The sequence below is a fragment of the Oreochromis aureus genome, linkage group 14 (assembly GCF_013358895.1).
Source record: "Oreochromis aureus strain Israel breed Guangdong linkage group 14, ZZ_aureus, whole genome shotgun sequence".
Classification (NCBI taxonomy): Eukaryota; Metazoa; Chordata; class Actinopteri; order Cichliformes; family Cichlidae; genus Oreochromis; species Oreochromis aureus.
Window position 1 is genome coordinate 33529051 of NC_052955.1, and position 13660 is coordinate 33542710.

General features: G+C 39.0%; 1 protein-coding gene across 1 annotated transcript in view; it reads left to right on the forward strand.

Moving 5' to 3' along the window:
- Positions 1-13660, forward strand: part of LOC116321655 (calsyntenin-2) — a 322481-nt gene that overhangs the window by 99314 nt on the left and 209507 nt on the right. The window lies entirely within an intron of this gene.

The following is a 13660-nucleotide window of genomic DNA, read 5'->3' on the forward strand; positions in this document are numbered from 1 at the left end:
TGCGTGTGTGTTTAGCAGAGGTCCAAAAAGAGTCCCAGCAGGGATACTCTTCCTCTCATCTCCTTGCTCAGTTGCCTTCGATTTTTAGAGCAATATGAGAAAGATAGAGAGAGGCAAAGTGGAATGGACTGCCAGGAAGAATCATGAACACGCTCTTAGGAGCACAAGGGACTAAGTGCTGTGGAGAGCTGAGTGTGTGTGTATGTGTGGGGGAAAAAAGAACACGTGTCCACGGTATGTAGGCGACTAAGATGAAACAGCCTGACCAGACTGCATGCATTTGAGTGAAGAGGCTGAAAGTAAAAACACAACAAGAAATGAACAGAAAAAAGGGAAAAAAACTAAGCCAACTAAATCTATTTGAGAACAGACACAAGAAGAAATCGTTTCCAAGGTCATGCCGCTGTAAGTGTAAATGTTTCCTTCACGCACACATGGGGCCACATACACACACGTCTTTAACCAGATTACTGTGCATAGTGCACTTCATGTTCCATAAGACGGTGGCCTTCGTTTCAAAAGCCCAGCCACTTTAAAAGGATTACACTGGGGATACTCTTATTGGCTCAATGTGTTTTCAACCCCCTGTTCACAGCTGGCCTGAGGTGCCATATTAACTGGGCAGAGGGAAAATTCTGCCTGCAACAAAACAGACCTGAGAACTCCCACCGACTCCTTGTTCTCAGCTCATACTTGAGGCCATCTGCAAATAAGAGGACACTTACTGAGCTGTGAGAGAGAGTAGAAGTGGTCTGAGTCAGCCTCAGTGTTATATATTTGGTTTGCTTCCTACAGTGTACAGAACTTACCACCCAACTTATTTAATGCACGGTTTCTAGAAGTCTAGAAAAAAGCAAGCAAAAACGGGGAGTTTAGGGGGGTTTTTTACACTTAACTGAGCAGAAAATGATCAGTATGTTTATGCATTCCTGCTAGTCAGTGTAATTTTCCTGCCCCTCCCTGAAAATTTCCACCAAGTACTATAAAATAAAAAAAACTGAAAGGAATAAAAATAAAAGTATGGAGCGTTTACATATACGTCTCTTGCAGTCCACCCATGGTAAATGTCAAGCTTTTATCTAAAATAATATTACAAAAACACACATACACACACACACACACAGGAAGCAGGTGGATTTATTAGGTGCTGGAGTAAAAAAGAAAGGAAGAACAGTCCTTTTCTTTTGGGTGGAGAGCAGCTAAAAAGGAGGACGCAGAGATCAGGGAAGCAGATAAGAAAATGTAATTCATTAAATAACAAAAACACCAAAAACACACAGAACAAACTAGCAGTCAACAGTATATAATCTCCACAGGCACCATAACCTTAAACCAGACGTTTGAGAAACCATCATTGGAATCAGTCATTTGGGTCTCACTATATACAGTAAGCTGTCTTTTACTGGGTCCACCTCATCCGACACCAGTTCCACAAATGCAACTCCACGGCTAGTCCCCAGTTGCCTTGACGTCCCTTTCCAATGTGATTTTTAATGCTTCCCCTTCTCCTTTCTTCGCTGTCCTTGACTAAACTGTCCTTCACTGTGCTGTCCTTCACTCTTTTATACCAGGTGACTGTGCAGATGTTGACCATTTCCTGAATTAGGAGATGCGCATATAAAATTTCCAAAGTGAAAAATGTGCAAATAAAATCCAACAAATCCCAAACAAAGTTTACTAATAGAAACCAAACAAGATAAAATATTAAAATTTATTTAACCCCATGACATCAACAATGTCTGTAATCCTTTCAACAGTGTTTTTTTCCTCACAAAGGGAGAGGTCTCACTGGTCCCAAATTCAATCTGCAACATGAAAAGGACCATGGGCATACAGGCAGCATTATAAACAACTCTCATCATCTTCTAGTAGAAAGAAAAACAGAAGCGCTGGTCCTAACGTGGCAGAAAAGTCTAGGACTACAGAAGCAACTGAGACACAGCAGTCATAGCAACGTTTTAACTTCATTTTTTTGTCTTTTATCAACTCTGTTTTTCAAAGTCAATCAATAAAACTATTCAGAACATTATTTTTAAAGCCTTCTCAATTTATGTGCCTAAATCAGCAATTCTTAACCGGAGACTTTGACCTTATCTCAACAACATATCCAGTCTCCTTCAGCTGCCTCTGATTGATTTGAATTGCCATGCTGTTTCCAGACCTGTGTAAAATCCGTGGTTACACTTTATTATTTTCCATCAGGTCGGCTCTTTTTTTTACCTGTTCTTGGTAGAAAGTTGTCCATGACTATAGTGAACTGGCTCTGTCTTTGTTTATGAATTAGCACATTTTAGTAGATAAGCTGCAGAACCTTCTACTCCTATTGGTGCATTATTGGTAATGCGACCACACGCTAATGTGCCCCCTTAGTAAAGTTAGCCCATTGTCTCTTGAACTTATTTTCCTTAAAGTGATCAGATTTTAGGAGCTCACCACCACCGCCTGCCTCTGCAATGATCATTTGAAACTGGGAAGTTTTACTACATGTCACTGGAAGGGGTTCAAGGATTTTCTTCTAGGATGAACTAGATTTAAGCAAGCATGTGTTCTGCAGCTCTGAGTGTGCTGTAGTCAGCAGTAGATACCCAATAATGCATGTACCGTAGGTAACTTTAATATAATCTGCAGTAACCGTTTTTTCATGTGCATTCATTACATTATGGCAGGAAATTAGTGTACTATCTCTAGATAAGGAATTTACACATCGTAAATGATGTGTAAATTCCTGATGATTGCATCTGCAATAATCCCACTGTGGTTAATTTTTCTCTTTTCCAGTAAATTATCAAAACCTCTAGTGACAGTGGCAGCTAGTTTGTGATAAAGGTTACAAAGCTTACTGCACTGGAGAAAAAGCTCCACTCAGAATAGTTAGTATCTACACGTCCATGATGTGATTTCTCCCTTAACCAAAAATAATGATCCCCATTCTGTTAGCCTGCTTAGTTCTGTCCATTTGGACTGCTCATAGAGCTCTTGATCAGAGCCCTGAGTGAAGATGCCCACAGCATTTCAGAGCAGGGATACTGATCATTTTTCCATGATTTTCAATTTTATGTACTTGGCAATTTCTTTAATCATTCCAATTTGACTGGGTGGATAATAACACACCTTTTTCCTGTAGTATTGGTAATAAACTTTGCTTTGACGCTAATGGTCAGGGTAGCTTAATTGTAAAATGAATTTGCAATGGCGTGCACTAGTAGGTTCCATTTGGGTGGTGGTGTGAACCTCTACCTCAGAGTAATAAGCATTTGAACACCTAGCAAATGCTCATTGAGTCTGCCACTGATTTGCGCTGTCTGCAGCGGGTCAGGTTTGTACTGCAGAGAAATCAGCTACGTGTTTGCATTAGCACTGTCATGTAAAAACAGCAGCGGCAATGAAATTATGCAATTATACAGCTGAAAGTATGTAATCACAACATGGATTTGAATTGGTTAATGTTAACAGTTTCACATGATGGAAATCTGAAATGCACATGTTCTGGAAAAATATCGCATAGTCACAACTTCTCTGTGCACGCAGTGCAGACAAGTACAGTCGTGTCTGCTGCTGCTGTGGGTGGTGGGATTAAGACTGGGGATGTCATCTTCCTGAGACAGAATCAATTTCAAAGAAAATGTCAACTATTGGATGAAACTGACATATGCAGGATGTTGTGAATTCCTCTACAAAAAACATCTCGACAAAGTTTGTCAAACGACATGACAAACTGAAACTGTTCCTAGCGACTGTGTTCAAAGTAATGTTGAACGTTTGAATATGCCCGTCAGTGTAACATTTTGTAATACGGCCTACGACTAAGGGCATCATTCCTCTGTAATTAGATCAGATTTCAGTATAGGCCCACACCAAATTTGAAATGTGAAATTACAATGTAATTCTGTTTTTTTTATTTCCAAACTAATGTATACTTGGAAGTATATACACTAGAATAAGGAGGAAACAAGCCAGGTTTATACAGGGAACAATAATTATACTGCAAGTAAATTTAGACAATGCATAAGTAATTTTAAGTGCTACATAACTTCAGAAATTTTACAGCAAAGTACACAGAAATTATCCTCCAAGTAATTTCATGTACTTTTACCAGTAAGTAAGTAATTTTAAGTACTGCATAAGCTCTTGGTAGTTTTGCAGTCTTGCAGATCGTATTATGGAGTGGCTTATCTTTGCCTAACTTCCAAGTATTTTACATGAAAGTTATGTTTGAGCAGTCATTGTGAAAGAAAAGTTAAGTTAGACTTGACTCATTATAAGGTCACATAGACCTGCAAAGTTTGAGGGGATTTATTTTTTCTTGTGAGTTGGTAAGGCAGAACAGTCCTTAATGCATTTATATTGGTAAAATAAAAGGACCACTGAATTATAGAATATCTATCATTCATGTTAAGATAATGAATATTAATTAAAAGTGTGAAAAAATAAAGACGGGATTAATCTACTCCATAATACGGCCTACGCCTGAAAAGTACAGCGTATTTATGATGTGAGGTGGGGGAATATAGTTTGTTTTTCTGCAAAATTACCATCAAATTAATTAATTAATTACAGAGGGAATTCTATTTAATCTATACTTAGTACACGTATACTTGTACTTATACAAATGAAATGGCCTTGCCCAGTATGTTATTCCCATTAACGAATGAAATTATTGCATGTTATACAGAAACTTTAGTGTTTCACAACTACTTGTTCTCCATTAGTTTCTTTCATATCCTGTATAAATGTCAAATTAAAAGTAGGGATTCTGACGTAAATGCACCATCACAGTCTTTACTGTTTAGTTTATTCTCAGTATGCATGTGATATGTGCACTCAGTACACATCATTTGTGATTCTTGTGACTCTTGCCCCGCAGCAATACTTTGCAGTGTAGGTGTATTTAATGGCATGTTCGGAGTGCATGTGAAATTTGAGAAAAGCAGGAAGCTGTAAATGCCATATCTCGAATTGCACATACAATAATGGAGCGGGGTAATGGCTCTCAAATGACGCACAGAGAGAACATTTGTGACTGTGAAGCCATTTGATAAAGAGGGGTCGTGATAGCTGGGGGTAATGGCACCAGAAGTGCATATTCAGCTCCTGTGTATCTACCCTGGTCATTTGGATGGATGCTTTTAGTTTTTTTTCTTCTTCTGTGTACCTTAATGCATAACACTCTCTCTTTGTTTTTCTCACTCTTCCTCAGGGGCAGTCACAGACATGGGGGTGTTACACAGCAGCAGAGTAACTGTTCAGTGAGCCTTTTTTTTGCGGGTTAATAAGTCCCCGCCTGAAAACAGAGCAGCGCATACGGTGATACGGGAGAGCGGTGAATTACGACACGGAGACAAACTTCGACAATTTGTATTGTGCATTTCCACCTCTCTCTTCTCCTTTCTGAGGCTCTTTTTCGGTCTTGCATTTAGACTCCAGAGGGGGATTTTGCACTTCAGCCAAGGTGGATGGAAAACAAGCTTATGATAAAAGCCTGACCTTTGTCTTGGCTCTATCATTTTGCTGCAGGGACAATGTTGACGGGAGGATGGCAGACAAATGTCAAAAGAAAAATGCCATTGCTCACTGAGGTGGAAATAAAGGCGGACTTTGATATGTGTGGCAGCACTTACCTCCTCTCTGTGTTTTTTGTATCTTCTTGTGTAGTGCAGAACTATCAGTGCTCCTTTCTGAGTTTTTCTTTTTGTATATGAACCTTTGAGCTTGATTATTGTTATATTGTTTGTTGTTTTTTGCCTTCTTTTTTTTTTTTTACCATGGTCAAAAGCCTGCTGGGTGTTTTCACACAGCGTTGTGTGCACTTGCTGCTTTGGATTTGGTAGGCTCAAAGGCTGTAGGTACCTGCTGCAACGCTGCTGTGCTCTCCAGCCTGCCACTGAACCTCCCCTACTGCCCTCCCAAGCAATAACCAACACACACACAGACACACACACATGCACACAATCACGTACCAGACACCAGGCGCTCGGATCATGGCCAGAATGCACAACTTGCCAGGACCACAGAAGCAGCATGCACACAAACATGCACAGGCCTATATACTGCTTTTTACACCTACACATGTACACACAAAAACACCTAGGGGCAATGCAGAGCAGACTCTGAATGATTGGGTTATTCTACTCTCAACAAACCTAAAAAAAAAAAAAAAAAGCACAGTGTGATCCTGCTTTATCTCACTCAGCCCAGGGCTACAAACAGCTCATAATCTCAAGGAACTAAATCCAAATAGAACAGCCACAAAAGGGCAAAGAGGGGGCAACAGGTGAATTATTTTCTGGCCGTGTCATGATTTTCAATTACAACCCAAAGGACACACAAGGTCTATGTGTAAGGATTTTATTTTTCTATTGTATGAAACTGTGGAGTTTAGCTTCCATTGTGTCCTCCAGACACTGTTCTAAGATGAGGGGACAGCAGAAGGAGCTCTGTACCAGGCACAGCGCAGGTCAGGGTGTCACTGTCTGAAAGGGACTGCAGAGAGACAGCCTCAATGTGACCCAGGTGTTTTGGCAGGAACACATTTTCTTTTGCTGTATGCTCTGACTGACTAATGAACTTGGAACTTGCTTGCATTCTACTCAAGGAGAAAATGCAAAACAAAACAAAAAGCCTTTCTCCCCCATATGGAGAATAAACTGAATTTAAAAAATCCTAGTAATGTTTTATAATACAGTCCATCCATCCATTTTCTTCCAGCTATCCAATATATCCGATACAGGGATGCAGCCGCCATGATGCAACATGCAGGTTACAACATAGACAGGTCACCTGTCTGTTGCAGGTCTCTTACAGAGAGACAGACAACTATTCACACTCACATTCACATCTATGGTCAATTTAGAATCATCAAATAACCTAGTACTTTGAAATATTTTAAATAATTTCATTGTCAGTGAGTAGTGCTTGATGGTAATTTTGCAGAAAAAAAGCAATATTTCCCCATCTTACATTGTAAGTACACGGTACTTTTGTGCCTCTTTCCTGTAAAACACATGAAAATAAATTTACTCACACATTACTTAAAATTACTTGCACACTCCTTAAATTTACTCACTATAATTATTTATTTATTTACCATTAAACTTCAGTTATTACCTCCTTACTCAACTCTGCCTACCTTTGAGTATTTGTAGAAAAATATAATTGCAGTGTCATTTGAAATTAAATACATTTCATTTAGGGGAATTATACCCGTAGTCATGGGTCATATCACATCCAAGTGTTTATCCGAGTGTTACCCAATATACAAAAAGGGGCCACATTCATGAGTATATGAGACATAGAAGTCTATTGTGCCATATAGAATATAAATGTTTACTTTGTACTTTCTTTGGTAATAATTAGCAGATGTAAATTTTTTTTATCTTTTTTCAAGATCTTGTTTACGGATTACTGTCAAGTTTGTTAATCATTACACATCCATTGATTCAAATTAAATAATCCAACAATGATGTTCAGTAGAAGCAGAAACCAATTCTTCATAAACTGGTATCTACTTTCCTTTTCCTTTGTTTTATTCAACAAAATACACTAAAGACATTTTTACACTGGGGGAGGCTCGATCCAACATTTTGAGAAAGGCAGTTGAAATTATTTTTTTTTTAAATTATTTCATGCTAGAAAGACTAATCAGAGCCTTACAAATGCACATCAGGGTAGCCTTGCAAGTTACACCAAGACCTTTGCATTTCATTTCTACTAGGCAGTCTAATTGTGTTGAATGCTGGCATGAGGGAAATAAAAGGTTACATTAACTTTTTACGTATTTCAAGATCCTGCTTAGTGAAATAAGAATAATAGTGTACTTTTTTAGGGGAACAAAAGACGATATCATAGTATATATTTTTACAGTGTAGTCATCATGTGAGTGTGACTTTGGATTTCTTGCAGACATCTGCATTACAACCTGCGGGTGTGAATTTACAAAGATGTGGGCATTTAGTAGGCAGGGAGGTTCTAAAGGCAGGCTTTGATCCCAAGTGTAATACTAAAACAACACCGCACATCTAAAATACCCACAAAGTTTTTGTTTTTTTAAAATGAACTTATACTATATAATACACATTTTCTTAGCTTGCAAACTACCTGTATTACCCATATAGTCTAACTGATCTTAATTTGAAATCACTGAGCGAGCACTCAGTGCAATGTAATAAAGTCTTCTCCCCTGCAGATCATTCCTGTCATCTTGCTCTGTGAAGCACAAAGCCAGCACACTGAGTGCAAAGAAGATTAAAGTTTGCAAAGATCTCCAAGGTTCAAGGAAGTCATGGATCACTGCATTGATGAAGTGGTAGTGGGTAAAGGGGGAAAAAAGTGCACTGAGAAACACCCCTTGACAATGGCAGAGCTGGGATGTTTCTTGATAATTTGCAGCAACCCGCTGATGGACATCTCTGAGCCTCTCCGAGCTGGCGTGAGCTCCCCGCTTGCAGTGTAGCTGTAATTGCCTGTTGGTCACAGTAATGGCTAACTGTCTGTGCTACGTTTGCTTTTCATTATGTTGATGTATTCATCATGGCCCCCTTTTGTTGACCTTATCAATCAGAGTTTAATTTCATACAAATTTCTTTTTAATTACAACAGTTTCTCTTCCTCCGCTGTCCCCCCGAGAGGCTGTTCAGATTGCAGCACCCGCCCGTTAAGGGGTGGCACCTGCCAGCACAGTTACGGTGGCACACCGTTGCTTGGTCAGAGATTAATCAGCCATTATAGCGCCCCTGCCATGCCCGGAGCCTCAAGTCAAATCCACGACACTCAGCTTAATTGGCAGTGAAACGACAGAGGCAGATAGTCCCGCTGACCTGCAGCCAGCAGAAAAGGGCACATGAGCTCCAACATTCACCTTTCAGCTGTCACACAACCTGATTATATTAGCCCGTACAAGTTTGATAACTGTATCGCCTAAACCCTGAGATTAATTTGAAGTACAGAAATGATTCAGTGGCCTTTCACTTCACTCATTTGTGAAAAGACAATGAAAGACAATATTACAAGAAAGTGGTAATTATGGAAATGTTCGAGTAATACATTTGATTAATTTAGTGGCAACAAACCCAGTAAAAAGCAGAGAATATTGAAGAGCTGAAGACAGTAATGGGTTTCATTAAAACAAATAAAAAAGAAAAATGGTTCCTGCTGCATTAGCTCGTGCTGACCACAACGCCACAACCCCTGCATGTTTTACTGCTCTCAGAGCAGGGGCATACCAGCTACCGCATCACACATGCAACTGGCAAATCTCAGTACGTGTTTGGTATTTAAGCTGCTTTAGCATGGCAACTGTTGCCGTGCATTGGCAAGCCACTTTGCAACCTATCTCCCATTTCGCCTTATATACATATCACATCACCATATAAAGAAAATGCAGAAAAAAAAAACCCATCCGATATATTCATATTTTAAAAGAAAGATCAACTGTCCCTTGAGGTCACTGTATTTTTCACCCTGCTGTCTTTAGGTTTTGCATACTTGACAGGACAGGAGAGCACATGGTACTACTGGCTGTCATTTCCAAATGTAAAAGTAAGAAGAAAAATAACATTTGGTATTGTGTATTTTGTAAAAATTTTATTCAAATTATAAAATGAACATGAGTGGGCTAATGTACCTTGAGATTTTTTCTCAACTGTGCAAAAATGTGACAAGATCTCATTTCCACAGTCACTTCCATCGCTTTCTTTAATGTGCCAGAAAAGACATATTGGATGGATATGACAGTGGCCTTGTTAAAAATGCTTGTCAATTGTCTTATCATATATTCAGTTAAATGAATCCTTTCGGTTATAGTGGCTGATCTAGAGTTTTTTCTCCATTAAGAATTCACCCACTTGCTTCTCTGTGTGTCATGGTTGTGAAAGGTCATGATATTTGAATACCAGCTTAGGTCTGGTTGGTAAAACATGATAATCTCATATGAGCAGTGTGCTCTGCTTGTTAACACATGAAACAGAAAATAATTTTGGCTCTGTCCTTAGCTGTAACAAGTCTCTTGCATCTCAGTCAATTTCTTCAGCCAAACAGCCACCAGGTCTCACGAGATGCTGGCAAATTGACCTTCCTCCATTCACAAACACAGGTTATCGCATGCCATTTACTGAGTGCTTTTAGTAGCCATTCAAGTTGTTTGCTTTTAAAAATTGGGGTCACTCAAAGTGCAGTTTTTTTCACGCATGGGCATGTTTGTTTGGTCATTTTTTAAGCACACATCTTATTATAGTCTGTCTGAAGCCTGAAGGCCTCACAGCACCACAGAGTTCAATCAGATGTTGAAAGGACCAATCTCACTGGTGTGTCGTTAGTACATAAAAGCTCGAAGCCTTTTAGCGAAGAGAACAACTGTTCTCTTTCTACCTGCAGAGGGGAAACTGCAGACAACTTTGGCTGAGATTCATGTTCATTTCAGATTGATTAGCGGATTAACCATGTGTAGTTTTGATACAAAACACCATTGATGAGTATGTGGCTAATCACTTGGTTTCAAGGCATTAGTGCTTGCAGCTGTGGGTTCGATCGTGTTAATCGGCTGCAATGTTTCCTCTGGGAATCTCTGGGACTCATCGTCCGGCTCATTCAATTCTTCCCCCACCTGCAGCCCCTCCCTTCTACCTCTTCTTGACTTCTGATGTCCTGCATTATTTCTAAGGATCAAGAACCATATCATACATTTTGTGGCACTGACTCAGGGTCTTGTCTCAAGTTGTCAATACATGGACCCTACTCCGCTAAAGTGGTGCCAGCATCATATTTCTTACCAATGAATGCATGAGCCGTCGCTGGGGGTTAACGCGTAGGTGGTACTCCCATTGAGATACTGTGGCGATTAGTGGAGGTGGAGTCTCTTTTAATGGCCTCATTACTTCTGCTGAAAAACTATTCCATCCCACACACTGAGAGCAGTGAGACTTTAAGATGGATTTAACCCTCAATGGCAATGCAGCTTGGGCACACCGACTGGAAAAACAGTCCACTTTGCACATTCTTGATATGACAAAGGTCACCAGCAGTGTGATATTAATAAACTAATTTGCAATGTTTCCACCGATAATCACTGTGTAGAGCAGTTTATGAATAGAAAAACTTGTTGTTTTAAAGTTTTTGAAAAGGCATTTTCTTGATTCCAATTTGTAACAAGCTAAGACTTGGTTACAGTACACATTCAATGCACCTGATACAACTTTACTACAGCTGCTTGGAGGATGATGATATAGAAAAACTTACAGAAGCCTAGTTGGGAGCAAATGGATAAGCAGAAGAGTACGTATGGGTGGATGGTTTGGAAGGCATGTGGATGGGATATTGATATGTCCAATTAAAACAACAGAGCTACGTTCGTCAGTTTAGGAAAAGATGATGGTTGTGCTTAATCATGCTCATTTCTATCATAGCGGTCACGACATCAGCTAGGGTGACACACAAAGGTCTGCACAGACTACCCAAGTCGAAAAATTATCACAAGCAACATTATGTGACGAGCTGGGAGTGAGGCCAGGTTGGAATGCTTTGTGCTTTCACAGGGGAAAATTTTGATAATGCTGAACAGAACCTTTGGGTCAGCGTGACACTGCTAAGTAGTCATGGTGAGTGGCAGAAACCGAGAATCAAGGATTAAAAGGTCAATAGGGCGTCTAAACTGTGAGAAGACTGAATATGAAGCCGATGACAAGCCCCTTCTATTCTCTAGACCCCTCATTAGCTGTCATGCATTGTGCTCAAACAGTATTATGCCCTGTATTACACATTTATTGGGGTTGCGCACTTGTACCAAGTTGGAGAATAATATTAGCTTTTTTCTTGTCATCTTTTACAGATTACTTATTTTTTGATTTGCCTGCATGTAGTCCTGCTAAAGCAGTTGATTTTGTCTGGTTTATTTCTGCAACAGTGTGCTAATTGTTCTGTAACAGTCCAACAACAGATTGCTTTGGAAAAAAAGCCTCTCAAGAGTGTTTTTTTTTTTGTATGTGTGTGTGTCTGTGTACGTCTGGGAGGCACCATGATAACACATTCAAATAATGCTCCTACTTGATATTCCTGTGCATCATCAACAGCAAGGTTTTCATTCCCAACATGACGCAGTTTGACATTTAAAGATGAAATCCTGTGAAAAAAAAAGTTTTACCCCTAACTGTTGTAACAAGCTCATGCATGTTCATCACGCCCAAATACACTAACGTGTTCCCATCTCTGTCTCCCTGTAAATGATCTCTTCTGATTGTATCAGCGCTGTTAGCCATGCTTTGCGGGTTGACATTCATGAATATGCATCCCTGTGGTGCTAACATGCATTTCCCCAGTCTCATTACCTTTTTTTCTGCTACCCACATTAACTGAAAATATAATTTCAATACTTGTGCCTAAATATCAAGTTAAGTCCTGAAGTGATAGAAACTTGCTCCTTTAACACTTAATTTACATGGATTACGTTTAGCTATTTCAGCTATTGCTTTTGGCTAGTTCCATTATTACTCTATTATGTTTAGCTAGTAATTTGAACCATTTTTCATCAGTCTATTTTTCAGTGTTTTTATAATTTCCTTAGTTTCATTACTTTTAGCTAATTGAACCATTATTACATTTACAAAACTATTTCCCCTTTTCCTCTTACCTGTTCCCTTAACTGTTCAAACCATTTAAGCTAACAATCTTGACTTTTGTGGCAGTCACTTTTAGCTAATAGTTTCTAGCACTGTCATATCCACCACTTGTATATAATTATACCAACCATTTATTTTGTGATATGATGATGATGATAATAATAATAATATTTAACTAACATTTTTGATGTTACCAAGCTAACTGATAATTGACTCCTGTTGGTTGAAGATCTGTTTCACCTGATAGCTTACAGATTAGCATGATTATAAACTTATGATCACCACTGTTTCAACTTTGATCCTATTTCGATGATGATTTTTCACCCACACACAAACACATCAAATCCACATTAGTCGAGTTTCATACAATCTTACCGCAAGCACCCAGGCAGCTGTAGAAGTGTCCCCTGGGCTCCGAGTACTCCTGGTTGGGAATAACTGTTTTAGACCGTGTTAATTAGATTTTAAGTGCAGTGAAAGCAGATAATTAAATTCTATGGAAGTGATTAAATGAAAATGTAATTGAAGATACATTTGTTTCATAACAACAACAAAGTGTTCTTTGTGTACTCACATTAAAAGAGTATGATGGGTGCATTTACTTGTCTTGTTTGGAAACTCCACTTTTTAGCATTGTCAAGTGGCTTTTACTGGCATTCAGTGCATAACTGAAGTGCTCTATAACAATGATTGCTTGATTAGGACTTAGAAAGAGCGTGCTTTCTTTGGTTTTCCTTTCACTGAATGGAAAGTAATTATTGTTTATGCACTTCATTCTCCATTAAATAAAATATTCTGTTTTTTTAAGCACTGCTTCTCGGGGGACCTCATATTAAAGGTTTTCTTCGTCAATTTCAATCCACATACAAAAACTTGACATTTCGAAAGTAGACAAAGTGCTGTTTTGTTTGTTTGTTTGTTTGTTTGTTTTTTATGGCCTGGCTAAAAGGCAGGAAGAACGATTTATATGATCCACTGTTTTCTTTTGGCTCTTTGTCTTCTTCTTCTTCTTCATCTTCTTCTTTTGACTTTAGAATAGTAAACAAATGGCAAGT